This window comes from Podarcis vaucheri (genome assembly GCF_965113315.1).
Source record: "Podarcis vaucheri genome assembly, chromosome: Z".
Lineage (NCBI taxonomy): Eukaryota > Metazoa > Chordata > Lepidosauria > Squamata > Lacertidae > Podarcis > Podarcis vaucheri.
In genome coordinates this window covers 22,420,723-22,441,431 of record NC_138758.1, presented here as the reverse complement: position 1 = coordinate 22,441,431, position 20,709 = coordinate 22,420,723, and the positions used below count along the sequence as shown (strand labels likewise).

The 20,709-nt window shown below is 42.4% G+C and overlaps 1 long non-coding RNA gene across 1 annotated transcript in view; it reads right to left on the bottom strand.

Moving 5' to 3' along the window:
* LOC309524101 overlaps positions 1-20,709 on the bottom strand; it is a 96,965-nt gene that overhangs the window by 22,523 nt on the left and 53,733 nt on the right. Inside the window, exon 3 of the long non-coding RNA XR_014215789.1 lies at positions 19,706-19,906. This is a non-coding gene — a long non-coding RNA (uncharacterized lncRNA). The remainder of the gene's footprint in view (positions 1-19,705; positions 19,907-20,709) is intronic.

The window sequence follows — 20,709 nt, the reverse complement described above, 5'->3', positions numbered from 1 at the left end:
ATTTTTTTTAGTCCATTGCATGGACTTCATTTGTGCAGAGAGGATGTTCTCTTGGTAGCAGGTTTGTTTGTTTGTTTATCGCCTTTTTTGCCAAGGCACTCGGTGTGGTTTACAATTTTACAATACATGTGCAACTTTTTTAAAAAACAACAACAACACCACCCAACTTTGGGTTCATTTGATGTGTGGGTTCTCACCAGCTCAAGGAGAGTTTTCTTCTGGTCAGTAACATCAGCATGTGCACCGTTGGATATTGGCTAGGTATGTGCATGTGCACATTAAAAATCCCAAGGTCAAGACAATGTGGTTGTTGGATATATTTACTGTACGTGTAGTCTTCCACACAGCCTAGCAGAGCAGTTAGCTTTGGGAGCCCAAACTGCTGAACCCACATGCAACAGTTCAATGCACTTTAAGAACTGGAGATGAATGTTGAGAGGATACTGTGGTTGATTAACCTGCTGAGCATTATGAGAGGCCTGGGTTCATGCTGAGGTCACATCCATACCATAAAGTACTTTCATAACACACCGAGAGTCACAGCTCCCCCCCTAAGAATCCCAAGGACTGTAGTTTGTTAATGGTGCAGTCCTAGTTTTCTAGAAAAGGAGGTGCCAGAACTCACCATGAACACTTCCCTTGTTCTCTTCGAATGGCAATGGTGCCCACTTTGAATGCATAGCGTTGATGTGACTTGAGAACCAGCATGGTGTGACAATTAATGTCAGGCTAGGCCTGGGAAGACCTGGTTTTGAATCTTCGCTCAACCATAAAACTCACAGGATTACTCTCTCTCCCTTTGTCTTTCACAGTGTAGCCTACCTCAAAGGGGAAAGAATGAAAGAGGAGAGAATAACTTATGCAACCTTGAGTTCCTTGGAGAAAATGTGGCATGTGTGTGTGTGTTTACTTGTTTATTTCATAAATTTATACAATGCCTCATTGTAAAATAAAAAATCAAAAAATCCTCAAAGCAGTTTACAAAAAATATGTATGAAAACCTTTGGTTTCATCTCCAGACCACACAGGCATGTTCAGCATTTGATCACTGCAACATCAATAACTTACATGTGTGAAGGTGGCATCACATATCAAATGCCATAGTCAGTAGGAACATTCATCATAAAAAGTTGCCCTGGTGTTTCCTATGTTAAATGAGGTGCGTAGTGTGGAGGTTCATAGAAGGACCTTTTTGGTGGTGGCTCCACACCAGTGTATCTCCATTGAGGTGCATCTTGCTGCAACCTTTGTATTCTTTCCTTGCTAGAGTCCTTGTAGCCAATGATTTAAGTCATTTTTTGATATTTTATATTATGCTCATTGCGTGTCGAGGTCCCCAGGGCCACCCCAATAACACACACATCACACAGAAGTTTTTGTTTAAGATTTTGGCATAATTTTGGCCACAACTTTATTAAAATACAAATTTGTGAGTGGTTGCGTAGGCATTGGTTGCGACTATCTGCCCCCACCATGGGGGACAGACTGACATTCCGCACGATGCGAAAGTCAGAATGGGGGAATACACTTGGGGGTTCCGCGGAGCAGGGAACCTGCCCTCACCCCAAATGCAACCAGGAGCTCATTGCTATGGCCCGAGCCCCCTTGACAGAGTGGACAAGCAATAGTTAGCTCCCAATTCCTTTAACGGAATCCCTTGTAGCAGCAGCATTAGAGGGGCAGGCACAGCCAATCCATGCCCCTCAACCAACCAAACCATAAACCAATGCCTCACCGCGAACCTTACAAGTTGTGACGATTTGCTACGCAGTAGGCAAAAACCAAATGGCCCCAGCCAATCAGCCACATGGACAAAATTCCTACCAGGCCCCCGCTCCAAAGCAGACAACCCCATGACAGGCATAGCAAGGTCAAAGCAAACAACCCTATTCTAGGAAGGGAGGGACGGGCAATCTGATGCACGGGCAAAAAGAGGAAGCCCTAGCCTCGTGCAAGGAGTTTTACTATTTCTGGCTGTCAATCAAAAATTGGCAACATTAACTTCTTCCCAACAACAAGGGAAGCCCCAATCGCATCAGTGGCCAACGATCAGTCAGCCCGCCCCCCAACTTTGGAGTGTCCTGGCGGCTCCCACCGCAACACGTGCTCTCCATGAAGGAGAACACGCTTAGTACAATTCACTAACATTATTTTCTATTTTTTATTGTGTATTACATTTATATGCTACCTTGTATTTTTTTGCAATATGGGACCATTCTTTGGTCTTTTAATAAAATAAAGAAATTTTGCAAACACTCCCTTGTGTCAGTGCTGAACCTGCCACCTCATCTTCATTATTATTTCACATTTCCCAGGACTGGCATTAAAAAATGAGTTTCTGGCTCACATTAACCCCTTACTTGATGCTGCAACAGATACAGGAATAATGCCAAATACATCTCTAATATATTTCTTTCCATTCCATCCATCAGTGCATAGCGCCATTAGAAACACATCTCCCTTTTTCAAAAGAGAGAGAAAGATGTTACAAGCTGAACTGAGGCCGATGGAGAAAGATCACTCGAATTTGCTCATTGATGAACTTCCTGGGAGAAGGCAGACACTATCAATATCATTGACCTTTGTGGGTACAGATGCTGGTTCAGCATCTGGCCCTACAATTTTGAAATTAAATAGAATTGCTTTGAAGGCACAAAAATCCTGTGATGGGGAAGGAAGTTGCTTGCCTCTCACACAGTCTCTGCACTTTCCCCCCTTTTTCCTATATGACAAGGTTGTTATTTACCGTATTTCATTTTTGTTATTTATTTCATTTATTAATCACTTCCTATGAAGCATCTCAAAGCACAAAAGAACCGCATGCAGTTTAAACAATTGCATATAAAAAATTAAAACAAATCCAAAAATAAAAGGAATTTCAAATCCAGTGCGGATGCCCATTGAAATAAAAATTTTCAGGTAAAAGGCTTGTTGAAAGAAGAAAGACTTCAATAGAGACTCTAATGACAGTGAATATTGTGCCTGCCTAGAATGTAGCAGGAGAGAATTCCAAAGGGTAGGTGTCACCACTTTAGATGTCCAGTATCAATATTATTGTTGCATCTCACCCCAATCTCAAGCAGTGCGAGATACCGGGGTTCCAGGCACTTACCCAGACTTTGGTTTCCTGGGAATGAGGGACAGTGGAGTCTTTAGGATATATGGGTCTTTTACACATCTATACAAACTTAGGCTGTGATGGTGGGCCCCCCAGGATTAACATGCCAAGAAGATGTTGCTTCCCCCATATTCACAGCCTTGGATTCCAACAGAAATCAAGCATGGCTCTCCCTCATAGACTTCAGCCTACCACCTGCTTCTAGCTCTCCCACACAACTCTGGCCTTTGTCCTTCTCACCAACGGCCAGGTAAAGGAAGGGGGCCCACCCATTTGTCCTCTGGCACAGAGCCCCTTCCTTTGGTTACCTTAACAACCTGTACTTAGGGGGCCATTACCTCACCAGGAATGCGGGTGGTGCTGTGGGTTAAACTACAGAGCCTAGGGCTTGCTGATCAGAAGGTTGGCGGTTCAAATCCTCACGACGGGGTGAGCTCCCGTTGTTTGGTCCCTGCTCCTGCCAACCTAGCAGTTCGAAAGCACGGCCAAGTACAAGTAGATAAATAGGTACCGCTCCAGCGGGAAGGTAAATGGCATTTCCGTGCGCTGCTCTGGTTCACCAGAAGTAGCTTAGTCATGCTGGCCACATGGCCCGGAAGCTGTACACCGGCTCCCTCAGCCTGAAGCGAGCTGAGCGCCACAACCCCAGAGTCGGCCACGACTGGACCTAATGGTCAGCAGTCCCTTTACCTTTACCTTACCTCACCAGGAAGCTAGTCTGGCTATTCAAACAATTGAATCATTGATGAATCCAAGAATTGGAAGAGGCTCAGGCATGCAGCCTAACCCCACCCTCCAAACTCACACCATCATCATTAACCCATCCTTCACCCCAAGGTCCCAGTGTGGGTTACAACATTAAAACAGAGTATCAAAAACAATTTAAGACAACTTGCAATCACAAAAATAGACATCTAAAGTGTCTAAATCCAGGATAAAGATGTGTGAGATGGGTTATCTGATGAGATTATACTTGCTGGATGTGCTTTCCTGCAGAGTATGGTAATTGGTTGGGTATATACTGTTAGGATGAGGTAATCTTTCAGGTATCTTAGCCCTGAGCTGCATAAGACATGGTATTCTTGATGTTCTCACAACCAGAGCTGCACTGCTCATCCTTGACACTCCCACCTTCATTCAACTTACAATATATAATAGAATTTTTTGTTTTTTTAAAAAAAAGTAGTATTTATTTGGGATATGCATGGCATTCAGACACATTCGTACATGATCCCCTCATCCTGAGGTGAAGTGAGATGCCATAGATGGAAGCACTTTGTAGTGCTTCAACAATTCAGATTTTAAAAAATAAATAAATGCAGGGACGCACGTACTGAAAACCAAAGAAATGAATCTAACCTTATCAGAGCACCCAGAATGATGGCCAAAGAGACAACAAACACCAGAATGGGGAGATAGTGAAGGAACAGCTTTGCCTTGACTGACAGATCAAGCTTGTGATCATTTTACATGGAAAGTAAATCTCTCTTAGTTTTCCCACCACAAAATAAGCTTTAAATGTGTCCAGTACTTGGGCTGATCTGAGCAATTTGGCAGGTTTCCTACCCAAGGGAATCCCTCTTGTGGCCACAGTTTTCAGACCAATTGCCCAAAAAGCACATTTAAAAATGAAGTGATTCCTTTTTTACTTACCCAAAATTGTAAAAGCAGTCCTTGTGCAGAAAACCACTATAGGTATCTTTCTGGACTTTTGCAGAAGTTGAGCCCTCAGAATGTCTACCAAATTTCCACCAACTCCAAGCAAACAACAGATTTTTAAAAAATTAAAAAATCAGACTTTAAATGCCTAGAATAAATGCCCTTGGATCTATTTTCTTGTGATTTGGCAGGTGTTTTTCACTGGAGGGGCTGCTGCAATTATCACCCACTTCTCTGAAAAGGTGGGAGGAATTCCAGTAATGAAGGAGAGAATCAGGCAACCTATCAATAACCTCAGGCTGAGGTGGGTGGTTTACCAGCATACTAAATTAGGATCCAGACCAAAATATGTGGTGAGTTTATATCCATAATATTTATTACTCGATTTAGAATACCACCGATCAACCCATATTCTCTGTGGGTATCTCCCCAAATGATTATCCACCAGGTTTTGCAGGCATAAGACTCCTTCAACAGTTGTGTTTATCATAATCTTAATCAATTTATTTTATTTTTATCCTGGTCTTGTCCTAATAGTTCAGGAAGAGCACCCATAGTTGTTTTCTTTCTCAGAGGCAGATGTAGACTAGGCTGAGAGGCAATGAATGGGCCAAGGACATCTAGTGTGGTGCCAGTGTGGTCTAGTGGTTAAGAGTGGTAGACTCGTAATCTGGGGAACTGGGTTCGTGTCTCTGCTCCTCCACATGCAACTGCTGGGTGACCTTGGGCTAGTCACACTTCTTTGAAGTCTCTCAGCCCCGCTCACCTTCGGGTAGTGATAAAGTGGGATATCAAATCCAAACTCTTCTTCTTCTAGTAACTTTTTTTTTTTTTTGGCCTAAGCAGGGATTTGAAATCAGGTCTCTCAGTTTTAAGCAGCTGTAGATGTGGTGGAGCTGCACCACACACCTGACTACGATCCAGCTGGATCACTGCTATTTACCAGGATGGATAAAGGGAGAGGTGAGGCAGGAGTGAGGCTTGTGTGATGCAAATGTACAAAAAGAAACTAACCTACCAATATGTTTGCACCATGCTGGATACATCAATGCCTCTTCCTTCTCAGTATGCAGCAGTGAATGCAACTAGTGGGAGGTCAGCTGAGCAGTGCAGCCCTACCATGCTGTCTGCTACTAGATTTAGGACCTATGCACATGGCTAGTCAATGTAGTGCCTTCCATATATTGTTGGACTGTAACTCTCATCAGCCCCAGACAGCATATTATACACAGAGTACTGTAGAAAGACATGTGGATCCAGAATTGGCCTCCACAGTCACTTACAGACTCATTGTTAAAACCGTGTTTATGGAAGACAATCTTACTCGGCTATGAGTGATCGCCAAAGAAGAAAACACATAGCTACTGAAAATAGGCCACTGTATTTTGATTTTTTTAAGAAACAGAAATGTGAGATATTCTCTTTTAAACAGGCAGTGTATCCAGTTCAGAGATTCGAAAATAGTGGGTTAAAATGCAATGGCTGGTCAATGAAAGATGATCGGTGAAAGAGCTTGGAGCAGCAGAATACAGCAAAGAAAACCCAGAGAATGATATGAATATAGATGAAGTTCTACTGCTGAACCAAATCAGGGTTGACCTATAAGATGACTGGGTAGGAGGTCTCCTGGGAACCATCATTAGGCTGAGGAAAAGCAAGGTATGTGTAATGAATGAATAGGTGTAAAGGCATTAGAATCTAAGCATTCATACCAATGAATTTGCTTACTGAATCAACCTAAAATGTTTAGCTCAAAACAGAAACACTCTAAAAACAATAGTTATCTTTCAGCACATTGCCCTGGTACCACAACTGGATCCTCAGATTCATCTACTGAGTCTATTGGAAACCGGCTGGGTGTAGAGTCTTTGGTTGTTGCTGTTGTTCTACAGATGTGGCAATAATTTCTACATAGGTAAGTATAACTTGTAAATTCCTATGCACATTAAACTGCCTGGCAGATAACCTGTTGAAGTCTGAAGTCCCAGATTGGGTTACTGCAACTGGTAGACAAATCACTTTATTTTTTCCCCACTTTAGTTTCATACACATATGCTTGATCTTAACTTCTCTCCATATGGTTTTCTGTAGATTTTAAATGAATTTTTTTTATTTAAATCATTTGCATTTCCCCCAATACAGTGGTACCTTGGTACTTGAATGGCTTGGCTCCCAAACAAATCAGCTCCCGAATGCTGCAAGCCCAAAAGTAAATGTTCCAAAAGTAAAATGCGAATGTTTTTCAGAAGTTGAACATCTGACATGGCTTCCGTTTGAGTGTAGGAAGCTTCTGCTGCCCATCGGAAGCTGTGCCTCAGTTTTTGAAAGGCTTTGGGAGTTGAACAGACTCCCAGAACTGATTAAGTTCAAGAACCAAGGTACCACTGTATACTCATTTTGCATGTACCTTCCACTAAAAAATATTTACCCCATAAAATATATATTTTTGTGCACCCATCATCTCTAAATTGTATGCATTTCTCTTACAATGCACACACATTTGAATAAAAATGGGATCACAAATTTTGGAGAAGTGCACTATCTGAATGATAATTTTATCCACATAAAAGTCTGGGAACTATGGATTAGATGGGTTTGACTTTGAAATCCAGACTGAATGAAATTATCCTCCATCCCAAGCTACAAGTCAACCTATAAATTAACAAATTCCCCATCTGTTTCCTACTGGATGCACAAAAGCACAAAAGGCCCTGAAATGGTGATCCACTTCTCAGGATCTGGATTTGAAATAATTTTGCATAGATCAGTGACTTGAAAGCTGATCTGTATATCAGTGTTGAATAATTAAATTCTTCAGAGAACCTTCCCAAGGATGAGTTTGGAAACTGGTGATGTGAGCTAACTTCAAATTGGGAGAGATCAGAATATGAACTCCCTCTATATGGCAAAGAACCTTGACAGTCAAAATTATTTAGAACATTTGTTGACTGCTCAATCAACATAGTCCTCTGGGTGATTCACACAGAGTTCAAACAATATACAATTAGATCGTTAAACTATTATAACGATAATTAAAACACTTAAAACATTTTTTTAAAAAATCAAATTGATTTCTTACCTAAAAACCAATGCAAGCAGAATAACAGCATTTAAAGCACAACATAAGCAATATGTTTCAAATGAAAGAATGGCAGCAGTGCAATCTATAAATTAAAATAAATACATATATATATATAGTAATTATTAGTGTTTCTGATCCATTGAAATCAATGGTGAACTTAGTCATTGAATTCAATGGAACCTAAGTGCATGTAGCTTAGATTGGATACAAGTAATTGTAATTATTTGAAGGTTTATCTTACACTGTTACCCCATTTCATATTATTTGTACTGAGTTTTAAATCCTGTTTGACTGCAATTCGATACACACCTATGTGAGAGTAAGCCCAACTGATAATAGTGGCGGTTAAGGTAAAGGGACCCCTGACCATTAGGTCCAGTCGTGACCGACTCTGGGGTTGCAGCGCTCATCTTGATTTATTGGCCTAGGGAGCTTCCAGGTCATGTGGCCAGTATGACTAAGCCGTTTCTGGCGAACCAGAGCAGCACAGGGAAACGCCGTTTACCTTCCTGCCGGAGCGGTACCTATTTATCTACTTGCACTTTGACGTGCTTTCAAACTGCTAGGCTGGCAGGAGCTGGGACCGAACAACGGGAGCTCACCCCGTCGGGGGGATTTGAGCTGCCGACCTTCTGATCTTCCAAGTAAATGTGCTGCTTGTCTGGATCCAACATCATGCACACCCCTGGGCTCTAACTAAAGGCTATTTTCTAGAAGCAAAAGTTTATCAGAGGGTAACTGCTGAGAGCAAATTCCGTAGGGTTCATTCAAACAAGCAAAAAGGCATGCTTTATCATCTTTCAATAGGTCTCTTCCACAGCAAAATGTATGCAGGGAAATGTAAAGTTTGAAAAACCTTCAGGCCCAGATTCTGTCCCCCACCCCAGTCACACAAGCCTTCCATATGTGGGGAAATGTTGGCAATGTGCCCTCATATAAAGACTGCTATCCATGTGGGTTCTGAGACAGTACAAGCCTAGGAGAGGACTATACCATATTCCTTCCTCCAGTTTGAATCGCCTCTCAATGTGTTGCAAACACCCCTTTGCGATTATAACACTAGCCCACAGCAGCTCCCTGTTTGCCTCGCAGTAGCTAAGCTGGCATTGTGGCATCCAAAAATGCACATATAGATTACATAGGCAGGCCTCTAATGACAGATAGGCCCACCTGCTAGAGAGTGGTATTTAAATGGCAGGACAAAGGGAAGGGAAATTGCCTAAGGGAGTGGGATTAGGATCAGGTGAAGGTTAATCAAAGGAAATGACAGTTAAATGGTACTCTGGGCTCCTGAGACTGTACATGTGCATTTCGCTGGAAAATGTGTTGTGGGTTTCCCATAAAGAAATATATATAAACAGAAGCAAAAATAATGGATCAAAAGGAAACATAATTTTCACTGCTGCCCCGTCAAAACCTTCACGGCTGGTTTCAGAACGTCCATCAGCACAGCCCTAAATAATAAGCAGAACAAAGAAGAAAGCCATATTACACACACACACACACACACACACACACTGCTTTTTATATATTTTAAAATATATATATCTGAATGAAAAGTAGTATCATGATTTGGATGTGGGTTTCACACAGCTCATTTCCCTTAGGAAGTGTGATTGGATTGCAATCTGAAATATTCACATGCCTAAAAAGGAGGGGGTACTGGTCAATACTTGGAGATGAGTGCCACCCCCCCCCCATTTTAGGCTTGTGGGTTAATCAGGCTGCAGTCTTCATTTGGGAGTAAGTCCCTTTGAACTCAATGGAGTTTACATCTTGAGTAGGTAAAGTAAAGGGACCCCTGACTATTAGGTCCAGTCATGGCCAACTCTGGGGTTGCGACGCTCATCTCGCTTTATTGGCCGAGGGAGCCTGTGTACAGCTTCCGGGTCATGTGGCCAGCATGACTAAGCCGCTTCTGGCGAACCAGAGCAGTGCATGGAAACGCCGTTTACCTTCCTGCTGGAGCGGTACCTATTTATCTACTTGCACTTTGACGTGCTTTCAAACTGCTAGGTGGGCAGGAGCAGGGACCGAGCAACGGGAGCTCACCCCGTCACGGGGATTCGAACCGCTGACCTTCTGATCGGCAAGTCCTAGGCTCTGTGGTTTAACCCACAGCGCCACCCACGTCCCTTATCTTGAGTAGGTAGTTACAGAATAATCTGGAATCAAACTCACTAACATTCTTTTTTGAAGAAGCATAAGTTACACATAGACTTATCACAGTAAGGGGAATAATAATAAAGCATAGTAAGTTTTACCTAGTGATCATAAATAGAATGTGCAGGGAGAGGAATAAGAAAATAAGGTAATCTTCTACTAAACCTCTCCACATAGTAACCTGGGAAATTGGAGGTTCAGTGGATTTTGCATCTGAGTTGGCAAAGGAAAAGAATTCATGCCACATCAAATGAAAACAGTCTATTTTTGACTTGCCTCTAAAGTCTCTCTCCTTTGCTCTATTAGGTGTTCTAAAATCTTTCCAAGCCACTCCTCCTGAGAGCTGGGGTGGTAGGTTAGATTTCCAATGAGAAGCAACTGTGAGTCTGTCTGCAGCTAGGAGCATGAATTCTAAGAACTTATCAATAATTGAGGGATTTCTGCCCCTTCCAAGGAGTGGTGTACCAGAGCTGGGGTTGGCATTTGAGTTGTCATCATGGATATATCAGAAACTAAAGACCAAAACTTCTGAATGACGCAGCAATTCAACCACATATGAAGTAGCATTCCAGGGGAACCACAGCCTCCCCAGCATAGACTAGAGTGGCTTTTTCAGCTTTAGTTGAGTCCAATGACATCTCAAAAGCATTTTTAGAGTAACTTCTTGTATTCTTGCAGATATGGTTTTTAACAGGGCTCTGAACCACAACATTTCCCAGTCATGTTCCTCTCTGAATCAGTGGAGTAGCGTGGGGGGTGCAGGGGGGGCCGGCCGCACCGGGCGCAACATCTGGGGGTTAGGGTTAGGGGGCGCAAATCCACAGGTTAGGGGGCGCAAATTACTTGCCTTGCCCCGGGTGCTGACAACCCACGCTACGCCACTGGTCTGAATACCTGGGTTACTCTCACAAACTAATCTCAGTCCATGGGAGGAACCATATTCTATACTGAGTAGATATTTGTATATATTAGAAGCTAGGCCACTTTGACTGGAAATTGCATATGAACAAAAGGATTTTAAAAATGTCAAGCAACAGAGCCCTTCTCCTTTAGAGAGTAGGAATATACTTGCTTGAGTTGGAGCCAATTATATGGGACATCTTTTGCCCGATGGGTGGGGTATAAATAATAAAATTATTATTATGGTTATTATTATTATTAAAGTTTTCCAAAATGTGTCGGCATTTGGGCAAAATATATTTAGTTGTATAGATTCACCTTTTTCTCCACAATAGGAATTTGTGATGTTCATCATTAAAGCAAAAGGCTGGGTGATCCAAAACAGGAATTAAAGGCAATGGCAAATGAGCATATGTGATTGCCATTTATGCCATATTCAGAGGGTCAACTGTAGATACACGTCACTTATTTTGTTCACTAAAGTTTTTCAGCCTGATGTGGCTTGTGATCCACCACCACAAAGTAACCTATCATGAAATGTTAAAACTGAGGCACAGATTCAATTAAAACAAAGCAAAGCAAAACAGTGTTGCGAACCACTACTGAAATAGGAGAACATGAGGCAAAATACATCAAATGCATTATTCATTATTTGCAGTATTAGAAGTATCCACAGTATTACAAGTTATTTACACAGCTCTGGTAAAGCCTAATCTGTTTCCCTCTCTGGTACTAATGAAATATGGCATCAGATCTTGAATCATCCTATTACATGGCCTTGCAGGAACATAAAAGGTTAGGATTCCAGAGTTATTAATCCTCAATCGTTTTGACAATTGATTTTGAACACACAGAACAATGCACTCTTTTTAACATACAATCAGAAATGCTCAAAATTAATTGATTTCTCCCATGCACACCTGGCAGCAGCAAACTTTGAAACAAAGATGTGCATTTGTGTTTAGATGTGCTGTTTTGTCAGCATTTGGGACTGGATCTTCTTGTAAAAAAGCCATGCAAATTCTACAGAGAAGGGAAGCTTACTTGGGGTGTAGGGATGGAGGAGGAATTTGAAAAGCTCCCTTCCCCCATGCATACACCTCGCTTGGTGAGTATTGACTTTTTCTTTTACTCTGTGCCATAATGTCTGATCAGATCTATGGACACTGGCTACAATCCAATGCAGCGTTAAGAACACTTAAGCCCTTTGAAATCAGCTGGCTTATAGACACTTAGCTCTGTGTTGCATTGTGGCCTCTGAGGCTGGAACCATTTATTATATATGCATCCGACTCTGAACATAAGAACATAAGAAGAGTCCTGCTGGATTAGGCCAACGCCCCTTGCAGTTCAGCATCCTGTTCTCATGGTGGCCAACCAGATGCCTATGGGAAGCCCACAGGAAGGAACTGAGCACAGAAGCCCACTCTCCGCTTGTGATTCCCAGCAACTCGTCCATACCCTCCAATGTTTCTCCACTGAAAATAGGGACGTCCCATTCCATAATGATAATGTTACTATTTATACCCAACACATCTTACTGGGTTGCCCCAGAACTTTGAGCAGCTTCTAACATATATAGAAACAAAATAAAACATTAAACATTTGAAAAAACTTCTCTATACAGAATTGCCTTCAGATGGCTTGGAAGTCGGATAACTCCGTACCCTCTAACATTTCTCCAATGGAAACAGGGGCATCCTACCATGCCCTCTGACATTTCTCCAGTGAAAATGGGGACATCCTAAGGAAAAGCAGGATCAAATCAGAAACCAGGAAGGCTTCTCTAAATCAGGGACATCCCTGGTAAAATAGGGACAGCTGATCATCAAGACATACTGCCTCTGACAGTGCAAGAGAGTAGCTGCTGATAGCCTTGCCCTCCAAGGCAACTGTGTGTCTCATCAACCCCTCCCCATTTTGTATCACTCACTGTAGGGAAGAGGAGCAAGTTTCAGTCCAAGGGCCTCATTCCCATTTAGGCAACTTCTGAGAGGCTGGAGGAAAAAGTGAGCAAAGCTATGAATCTGAATGTTACCTTCATACTCTAACTTGGTTTACACACACACACACACTTCTGTCCTCCATTCAGGCAAACAAGAAACACAGTCCGAATTCAAGGACACATTCCAGCCCAGCAAAAACACTCAAAGAGTGTCAAAGCAAAGCCATGCAACAGTGATGAACTTCAGGCTCTCAAATTTCAATGGCACCCTGTGCAATGCTAACAGTGCCCCACCTCTTGGTTCTACACCAATGTTGTGGTGCCCCCTGCAGTGTGGCAGCCAGTGTGGCTGAACCAGTTGCGCGACCCTAAAACCACTTCTGTGGGGAGGGTTGTGGCCTGGGAAAATAATATGGGGTGTGGCCTGGGGATAACCTGAGGCAGAGGCGGTTTTAGGGTAGCATGACCAGTTCAGCCGCACTAGGCACTGGCACCACAGTGGGAGCTGCAACAGTGATGTAGAATGGAGTGCAAGAGGCAGGAAGTGCCAAATTTTAGAATCACACAGGGCGCCACTAACATTTGGGAGCCAAAAATCTGCCGCTATCTGAGGGAGAGAGAAGGCTGGAGGGCACATTTGGCCTTTGAGCTTGAGGTGATAACTTATGATAACTTTCTCAAGTCTTGACAACTGGCTGCTGGCAAGGTAAGGAAACATTCAGCATCATGATGTCAAGATGTAGCAGTTGTTGCTGAGAGCAGAGTAGAATGGCTACTTAAAAAGGTAAAGGTACCCCTGCCCGAACGGGCCAGTCTTGACAGACTCTGGGGTTTGTGCGCCCATCTCACTCAAGAGGCCGGGGGCCAGCGCTGTCCGGAGACACTTCCGGGTCACGTGGCCAGCGTGACAAAGCTGCATCTGGCGAGCCAGCGCAGCACACGGAACGCCGTTTACCTTCCCGCTGGTAAGGTAAAGGTAAAGGTACCCCTGCCCGAACGGGCCAGTCTTGACAGACTGTGGGGTTTGTGCGCCCATCTCACATCTATTGGCCGGGGGCCAGCGCTGTCCGGGGACACTTCCGGGTCACGTGGCCAGCGTGACATCGCTGCTCTGGCAAGCCAGAGCCGCACACGGAACGCCGTTTACCTTCCCGCTGGTAAGCGGTACCTTATTTATCTACTTGCCCCCGGGGGTGCTTTCGAACTGCTAGGTTGGCAGGCGCTGGGACCGAGCAGCGGGAGCGCACCCCGCCGCGGGGATTCGAACCGCCGACCTTTCGATCGGCAAGCCCTAGGCGTTGAGGCTTTAGCCCACAGCGCCACCCGCGTCCCTTTCCCGCTGGTAAGCGGTACCTATTTATCTACTTGCACCCGGAGGTGCTTTCGAACTGCTAGGTTGGCAGGCGCTGGGACCGAGCAGCGGGAGCGCACCCCGCCGCGGGGATTCGAACCGCCGACCTTTCGATCGGCAAGCCCTAGGCGCTGAGGCTTTTACCCACAGCGCCACCCGCGTCCCTGAATGGCTACTTAGGTATCACCAAAAAGAGAGGACAAATGAGGACGCTGATTTGCTTAATATTCAAACATGATAGTTTCTATGCAGAGATGCAAATGTATATGGAAGCCCCAAAGCTGGAGAGTGGAAGCTCCCAAACTGCTGCAATCAGTTCTAAATTATTATTCAAACTTGTGAATGTTTGACTGTATTAGTTACATTTTACATGCATGGAATATTTCTTGGAGGTGTGGGTATGTGGTGATTATTTGTTATATGTATTTTCAGAAACTGAAAAGTGGTCGTTTGTTAACTTTATTTTTCAGTTTATGAAAATACATATAACACTTTTTTAAGACTTAAAAATAAAACACCAGTTGTTGGGGCAGCATCTATTGCAAACCCCTCCCTGAGGGTGATTCCCTGCATAAATGGGAACCAGCTTGAACGTTAGCCTCACTTACTGCTAGGCTGAATTGTTGTTTTGTTGTTCACAAATAAACATGGCTGTTGATGCCTTCCTCAATAAAGCTGCTTCGTGGTTTCAGGGTAGGCCTGTTGCAAGGTCTTCTCATACAGCAAGTGCATTTATAAAAACTTTGAGGCTTCATCAAGTGGTATATGAATTAATTAACGCTATTCCCAAACTTCATGGGATACAGCACCATCTGGATAAAGTAACAATATATACCAACTCTCATTCTCCACTGGTACTGTAACATTTGAGAGTCAGTAGGTACTTCTGAATGATGAATTGATTTCCAATGAGGGTGTTTAAAAAACAACAACCAGCTGACTAATCCTGGATAAATGCAAACACTCATATTAATCTTGTTCTTTTCATTGGCAATATCTCAAAATGCATTTGCCAAGCCATCAGCCCCTTCCAACTATAAAATAATGTTACGTTTCTGTATCAAGTAGCTATTTAAAAGTTCAAGCCCAGGCTATGCTTCTTCTTTTTTTGCAAACCTTATCAGAGTCACTTATAGATACCTATCCAAAAGACACAGCCCCCTCTAAAACAACCAAGGCTGATGGGAGTTAAAAGGCAGCAGGTTGAGGGAAAGTATTCTAAATTTTGGTCTGCATGTCATTCTTGCTTCTCACCTGATAATAGACAACTAGTTGAAGGTCTAGCAGAGTGCTCATTAGGATAGCAATAGAAGCAATGTATTTAATTGCATTTTGCGATTTCATGCTTGTGAGTCACCACAGAAGTGGAGCCAGGCTTTCTTCCCTCTTTACAATGTCCCCTGAGGGGTCTGAGCAGAGTGGACTGTGGCACTTCAGATAGTAACTGGTTGTATGTGTCATGTTCCTCTACAAAACTCTCCTCACATGTAGAATACTAGCACAGGAGGGAACAGACTGGGACAGAGCCTTTATCTCTGTTGTGCCAGTATGGAGGGTGTTCCCCCTGCTTCCCTTATCTGCTGTTCAAAGTACCTCCCCCTTCCTATGACTATGTTCCATCACAATATTTAAGATAACCAGGAACACCCTCATAAGCTTACTGTCCATACAGTAGCTCAGTTCTACAATGGCACACCAAAGACCCATAAGGCTGGGTGTCCTCAGGAAGTAACAGAAAATATTTTTGTGACTTTTGGTGGCCAAGGAGAGGGCAAGGTGGGGTTTAAATCAACATAAACCACTTTGCTACCTGACAAAAGCACTTGGGTTGGCTCAGGCTACAGGAAGTATAAAATGAAATGAAGTGCTTTGGGTTCCATTTAAAGGAAATATTGTTCCTCTTATAGGATGTTTGCATTTCTCCTACTTTTTATGAAGATATCTTAGGGGAAAATTGATGAGAAGTTCTATGAGCTACTCATTGTTCTTGGAGTGAAAATATTCTGCTTTCCATCTCTGCTTCAGAACAGCAATATTGATGCCAAAACTTTTTAAAAAAAACAAAACAAAAACAACCCCAGGAAATGTAACTTTATGTTTCTCAAAAGTCCATAGCTGTTCCTCTTAAGAACACTGAAATTGTGATGTCAATGTGTATGAGTCCAATTGATTAGCTCCACCAAGAAAAAAAATGAATGCCACTTACAAAATGAAATTGAGGCTTCTATTTCCCCCTCATTTGAACTACAATGAACTACCAGATAGGGTTGGGAGAGAAATTTGATTACGTTGATTAAGCTCATATATTAAAATGAATGTATCAAATCTGCGATTTCTGAAACAATATAAGAGCTGAAACACAGCTATCCTTAAAAAATTGCACTTATTCATTTTTTGTGATGTTCTCCAACCAATTAATGTTTGCAAAAAATACATATGCAATGGGAAAGTATGCACAAAAACGAATATATTAGTGAATATAACCTACAAAAATGTGTTATACTAGGGGGGATTGCTTGCAGAAATGTACATTAGTCAAACCTACATACAAAAATGTGTTTATTAGGAAAAATGTGTAGTAAAATACTGGTGAATTTTCATGAGAATATTTTTTTAATAAATCAAATTGCTCCAGAAATGTGGAGAACTGCATTTAAGATGGGAGAATGAGAAAATTGACAAATCCTTCTATCCCTAGCAGTGGGAGAGGGGGCCCCCTCCAAAGCATTTAGAAAAGGAAGTGTTTAAACATGTTTCCATTTTATTTCTTCCAGAGATTATAATGCATAATTTTTGCACAAAAGTCAATTACATAGCCCAGTGATTTACCAGCAAAGCTGGTCAAAAGATATTATCTTAGTGCCAGTTAATGTGTGTGACTAGTTACAAGACAAAATAAATCCTTCGGAAATTACTTTTTTAAAAAAATGTACATAAGAAAATCTCAACCAAAATGACAGCCCTAGTAAATGGTTTCCATTTACCAGAGAGAGTGACAGCTTTTTCTTCCCTAGGAAATCACTGTCCCTGTTCTGCCTTTCAGAGAAGTATTTTGAGGAGAGACCTTAGAAATAAAAGTGTGTCTGTGTGGTTATGAGTTAACAGCTTTTCTGGTTTCAGCAGTGGTGTGTGACATCAGAGCAGAACTTTGGGGCAGCTGTGCCAGCCCCCTCCCACTCAGCAAAATGAGGGCCCCTAAATGTAGCAAGCCTTTCTTACCACATTTTGAAGCAAGTAATACCTATTAAAAACCTGAATAGGGGGAGAGCAGAAGACCATTAAGTTCAGAGCTAAAATTACCTAATCGCACCACTGGGTTTCAGCCTATGCATAAACAGAAATGTCCCATAGTGTTTCATCCAGGAAAAGGGGAATGGGTGCATCACAACTCCAGTACAACCCCACCATAGCCAATTGGATCGCTCTGCTATTTCTGTCAGATGCATTAATCATAAAGCAACATTCCATCACCTATAGGCGCCAGGCAAAAGCTTTCCTCTATGACCTAAGAAGTGGGTGGGATGATTTTAATGTATTTATTTTTCTCCTTGGTTTTAATGCATCAGGGAGGGGGATTTTGTCTGGTCATTTGCTTGAAAGCCACTTTGAGTACATCTGGGCAAGATAAAGCGACTAACAAATTGTAATAACAATTGTGGGAGAAGCAACACCTCCAAGGGAATAAACTTGAAGCTATCCCATACTGCACTGCATTGAATTTTCTCAATATGCAAAAACCTTCTGGGCCTCTCTTAAAAATATGGACTCATCCATTTCTTGACAGCAGAGTATGTAAGGAGGAGTGTGCACAAGACCAGAATGGATGTTTGTAAGTTTCTCTACCCAAAATGGTCTCATGTTGCACATTAAAGAGGTATACTTGGAACTACTCAAATGTCTTTAGTTTTTATGTGCCAGAGCAGTTTTCCTGGGTCTTGTCTCTGGGATGACACAGAAGGAATCATGATCAGGGATTAATATTTTAGAAGAGATTACCATTACAAAGGAAAAAGCAAAGCTATTGACACCATGCAACCTTCCGAAAAGGACATTCTGCTGAAATCAGATTCAAGTCATTGGATATAAGCAGCTGAGAGTTCCCAAGCCAAAACAAAGAAAGAATAAAGTTTCAAATACCTTTCCCCACCCTCTTCCAAGAATGTTAAATAATTCTGGTATATTTTGTCCTGAAGTGACTTATTGTACAATTGACAGATTAGGGATGGGAGCAATTTGACTTGAAACGTTTTCATGCCCATGCCCATCTGAGGAATTACTTCATGGAATGAAATGGCAAAGGTTACTAACATGGTTCCTTTAAAGTTGAGTTGATGTGGGGAACTAGAAAAACTTGCACTTTCTGGATAAAATCATACCCTCTGATTACAGGCTTGTCTGTCACATGGAGCTTTCCTTCCACCATCCTCCCCATGGTTTCCTTTCCTTCATCATCCCTCCCTTACCTTATATGGTAATCTTAGAGACATTTAGAGATTAACCCTGTATACAAGAAGCTGGCATAAAGCAAGCCAGTGTAAGTTAAGACAGTGTAAAGTTACACCAGATCCAAACTTTATTCAGCAGTAGCCCTACTGCTGATTGAGCAGGCTTCAGACTGGCAGAGGAAAAAGAAGCCTTTGAAATATTGTTTGAGGTGCACCACCCTTTTTGCTGCCTTAACTTATACCTAGTTTTCAGGTCACATGACTGAGCTGAACCAGTGTAGGATCCAGCCTAGGTCTCCCTTCTTTGGTTCCTCCCCCACCATGCCCCTATAGCACTCATTTTTCAGAACTTAAACCAGTTTATGATCCATTGCACTCAGCTCAGCCAACTGACTCACAACTGAGTCAGGATGGAGGAGATACACTGGTGTATCTCTGGCTGAGCCAAGGATGAGGGAGTTAAGCCAGCCTAGTTCAGCTGTGCCAGGGACCTCCCAATTCAGCTGGCGATATGCTGGATCCTAACCCTTTCATCCCAGTGGATTTTGCTATAGGATTGCTCCCTCAATGTAATTTTTTAAACAGACACTTGTCTACAGCATATAGATTTGGATTGCGAAATCACCACAAGGCACCTCAGAAGTCCTCATTTCGGCTCATGCTGAGTAGTTCCAAATCCTGTTCTATCTCTGACAAACTCAAAATCCCTCTGAGGTGCACCCCAATTTGGCTCAAGATTCAGGATTCATCCAGATCCCAAGCACAACCCTAGGCTATTGTTTCACACCCAGAAGATATCTCATGGAGAATATTGAACAGAATTAAAACTCCAACTGAAAACTGGCACTGTCATAACTTATTTGATTCTTATAGTATAGAGCCAGAGTGTGTGTCCAGTACACTGTGGCCATGCAAGGGCAGGGTCCATGCCAGGGAAAAGAGGTGAAGAAGATAAGGGAGAAGCACCCTGGTCACGGAAGCTGCAAGTGACTACATTTCCCAAAAAGTCAAACCAGAAGTAGACAAGCAAAAGAATACTTACTGTGTCAGCAGTATTGAGATTGTGGCCTACCCAGAAAGGACCATAGCTCAATGATAGGAGGTCTTCTTTGCATTCAGAAGGTCCCAATTTCAATCCCCAGCATTTCCATGGAGCCATGAACAGCAGCTGGCAGTCAATGTAGGCAATACTGAGCTAGATGGGCCAATAATCTGATTCAGTGTAAGGTGTCTTCCTTTGATCCTAAGAGCAAGAAAGGACCTAGACAACAATATGAAGGGTAAAATGAAATGGGTGCAGCTTTGAAAGCTGTTTATCAGAGATGAAGGAAATTAGGAAGGACCACTCACTTGAAGGCTTTTGGCAGAACTACATATCACTTATCTAGGGATGACCAGATCCAACATTTCTGGATCGTGTTTATGTAGCAGTGCTTCGTGGATAATTTACCCATTTCACTCAGATTTTTTTCCCACATACTTACAGGATAATTTCCAAGAGCTATCGTGTGGATAAAGCACCAGAATTAGCTCTTAGCAAACTTAAAATGAGAACTGGGACTTTGAAGAAAATATTTATTTATACTAGTAATTATTTTCCCTCAGGGATGGTGGCAATTACTTGGACAGTCAGGCACAAGAATGAGTTTTTAAAAGGACCATTCTGTGCTAACCTCTTTGACTTCAGATTGTGTTATGCACTTCCTTGAATTCAATTAGGTGGCTCTTAACACAGAATCTGAGAGTAAAATGTCTTTAACTAGCTGTTGACAAAGAACAGTTCCTGATAAATGCAAACATCAGTGCACAAAATGCTGGTGGTGCTGACAAAGATTTTAGCAAAAATGTTTAACAATTACATTTAGAAAATTTTGCAATATAAATATGTAATCCACTGCAGGTGGTGAACCCCATAAACCTATTACATTTAGCCATGTTCACATTCTCTGGTATTCTGTAGGCCACATTATATGTGTTTTCTGCCCTTCTTTAATGCACCAGTGAAAAACATTACCCACATTTAAACAACCTACACACACACACACA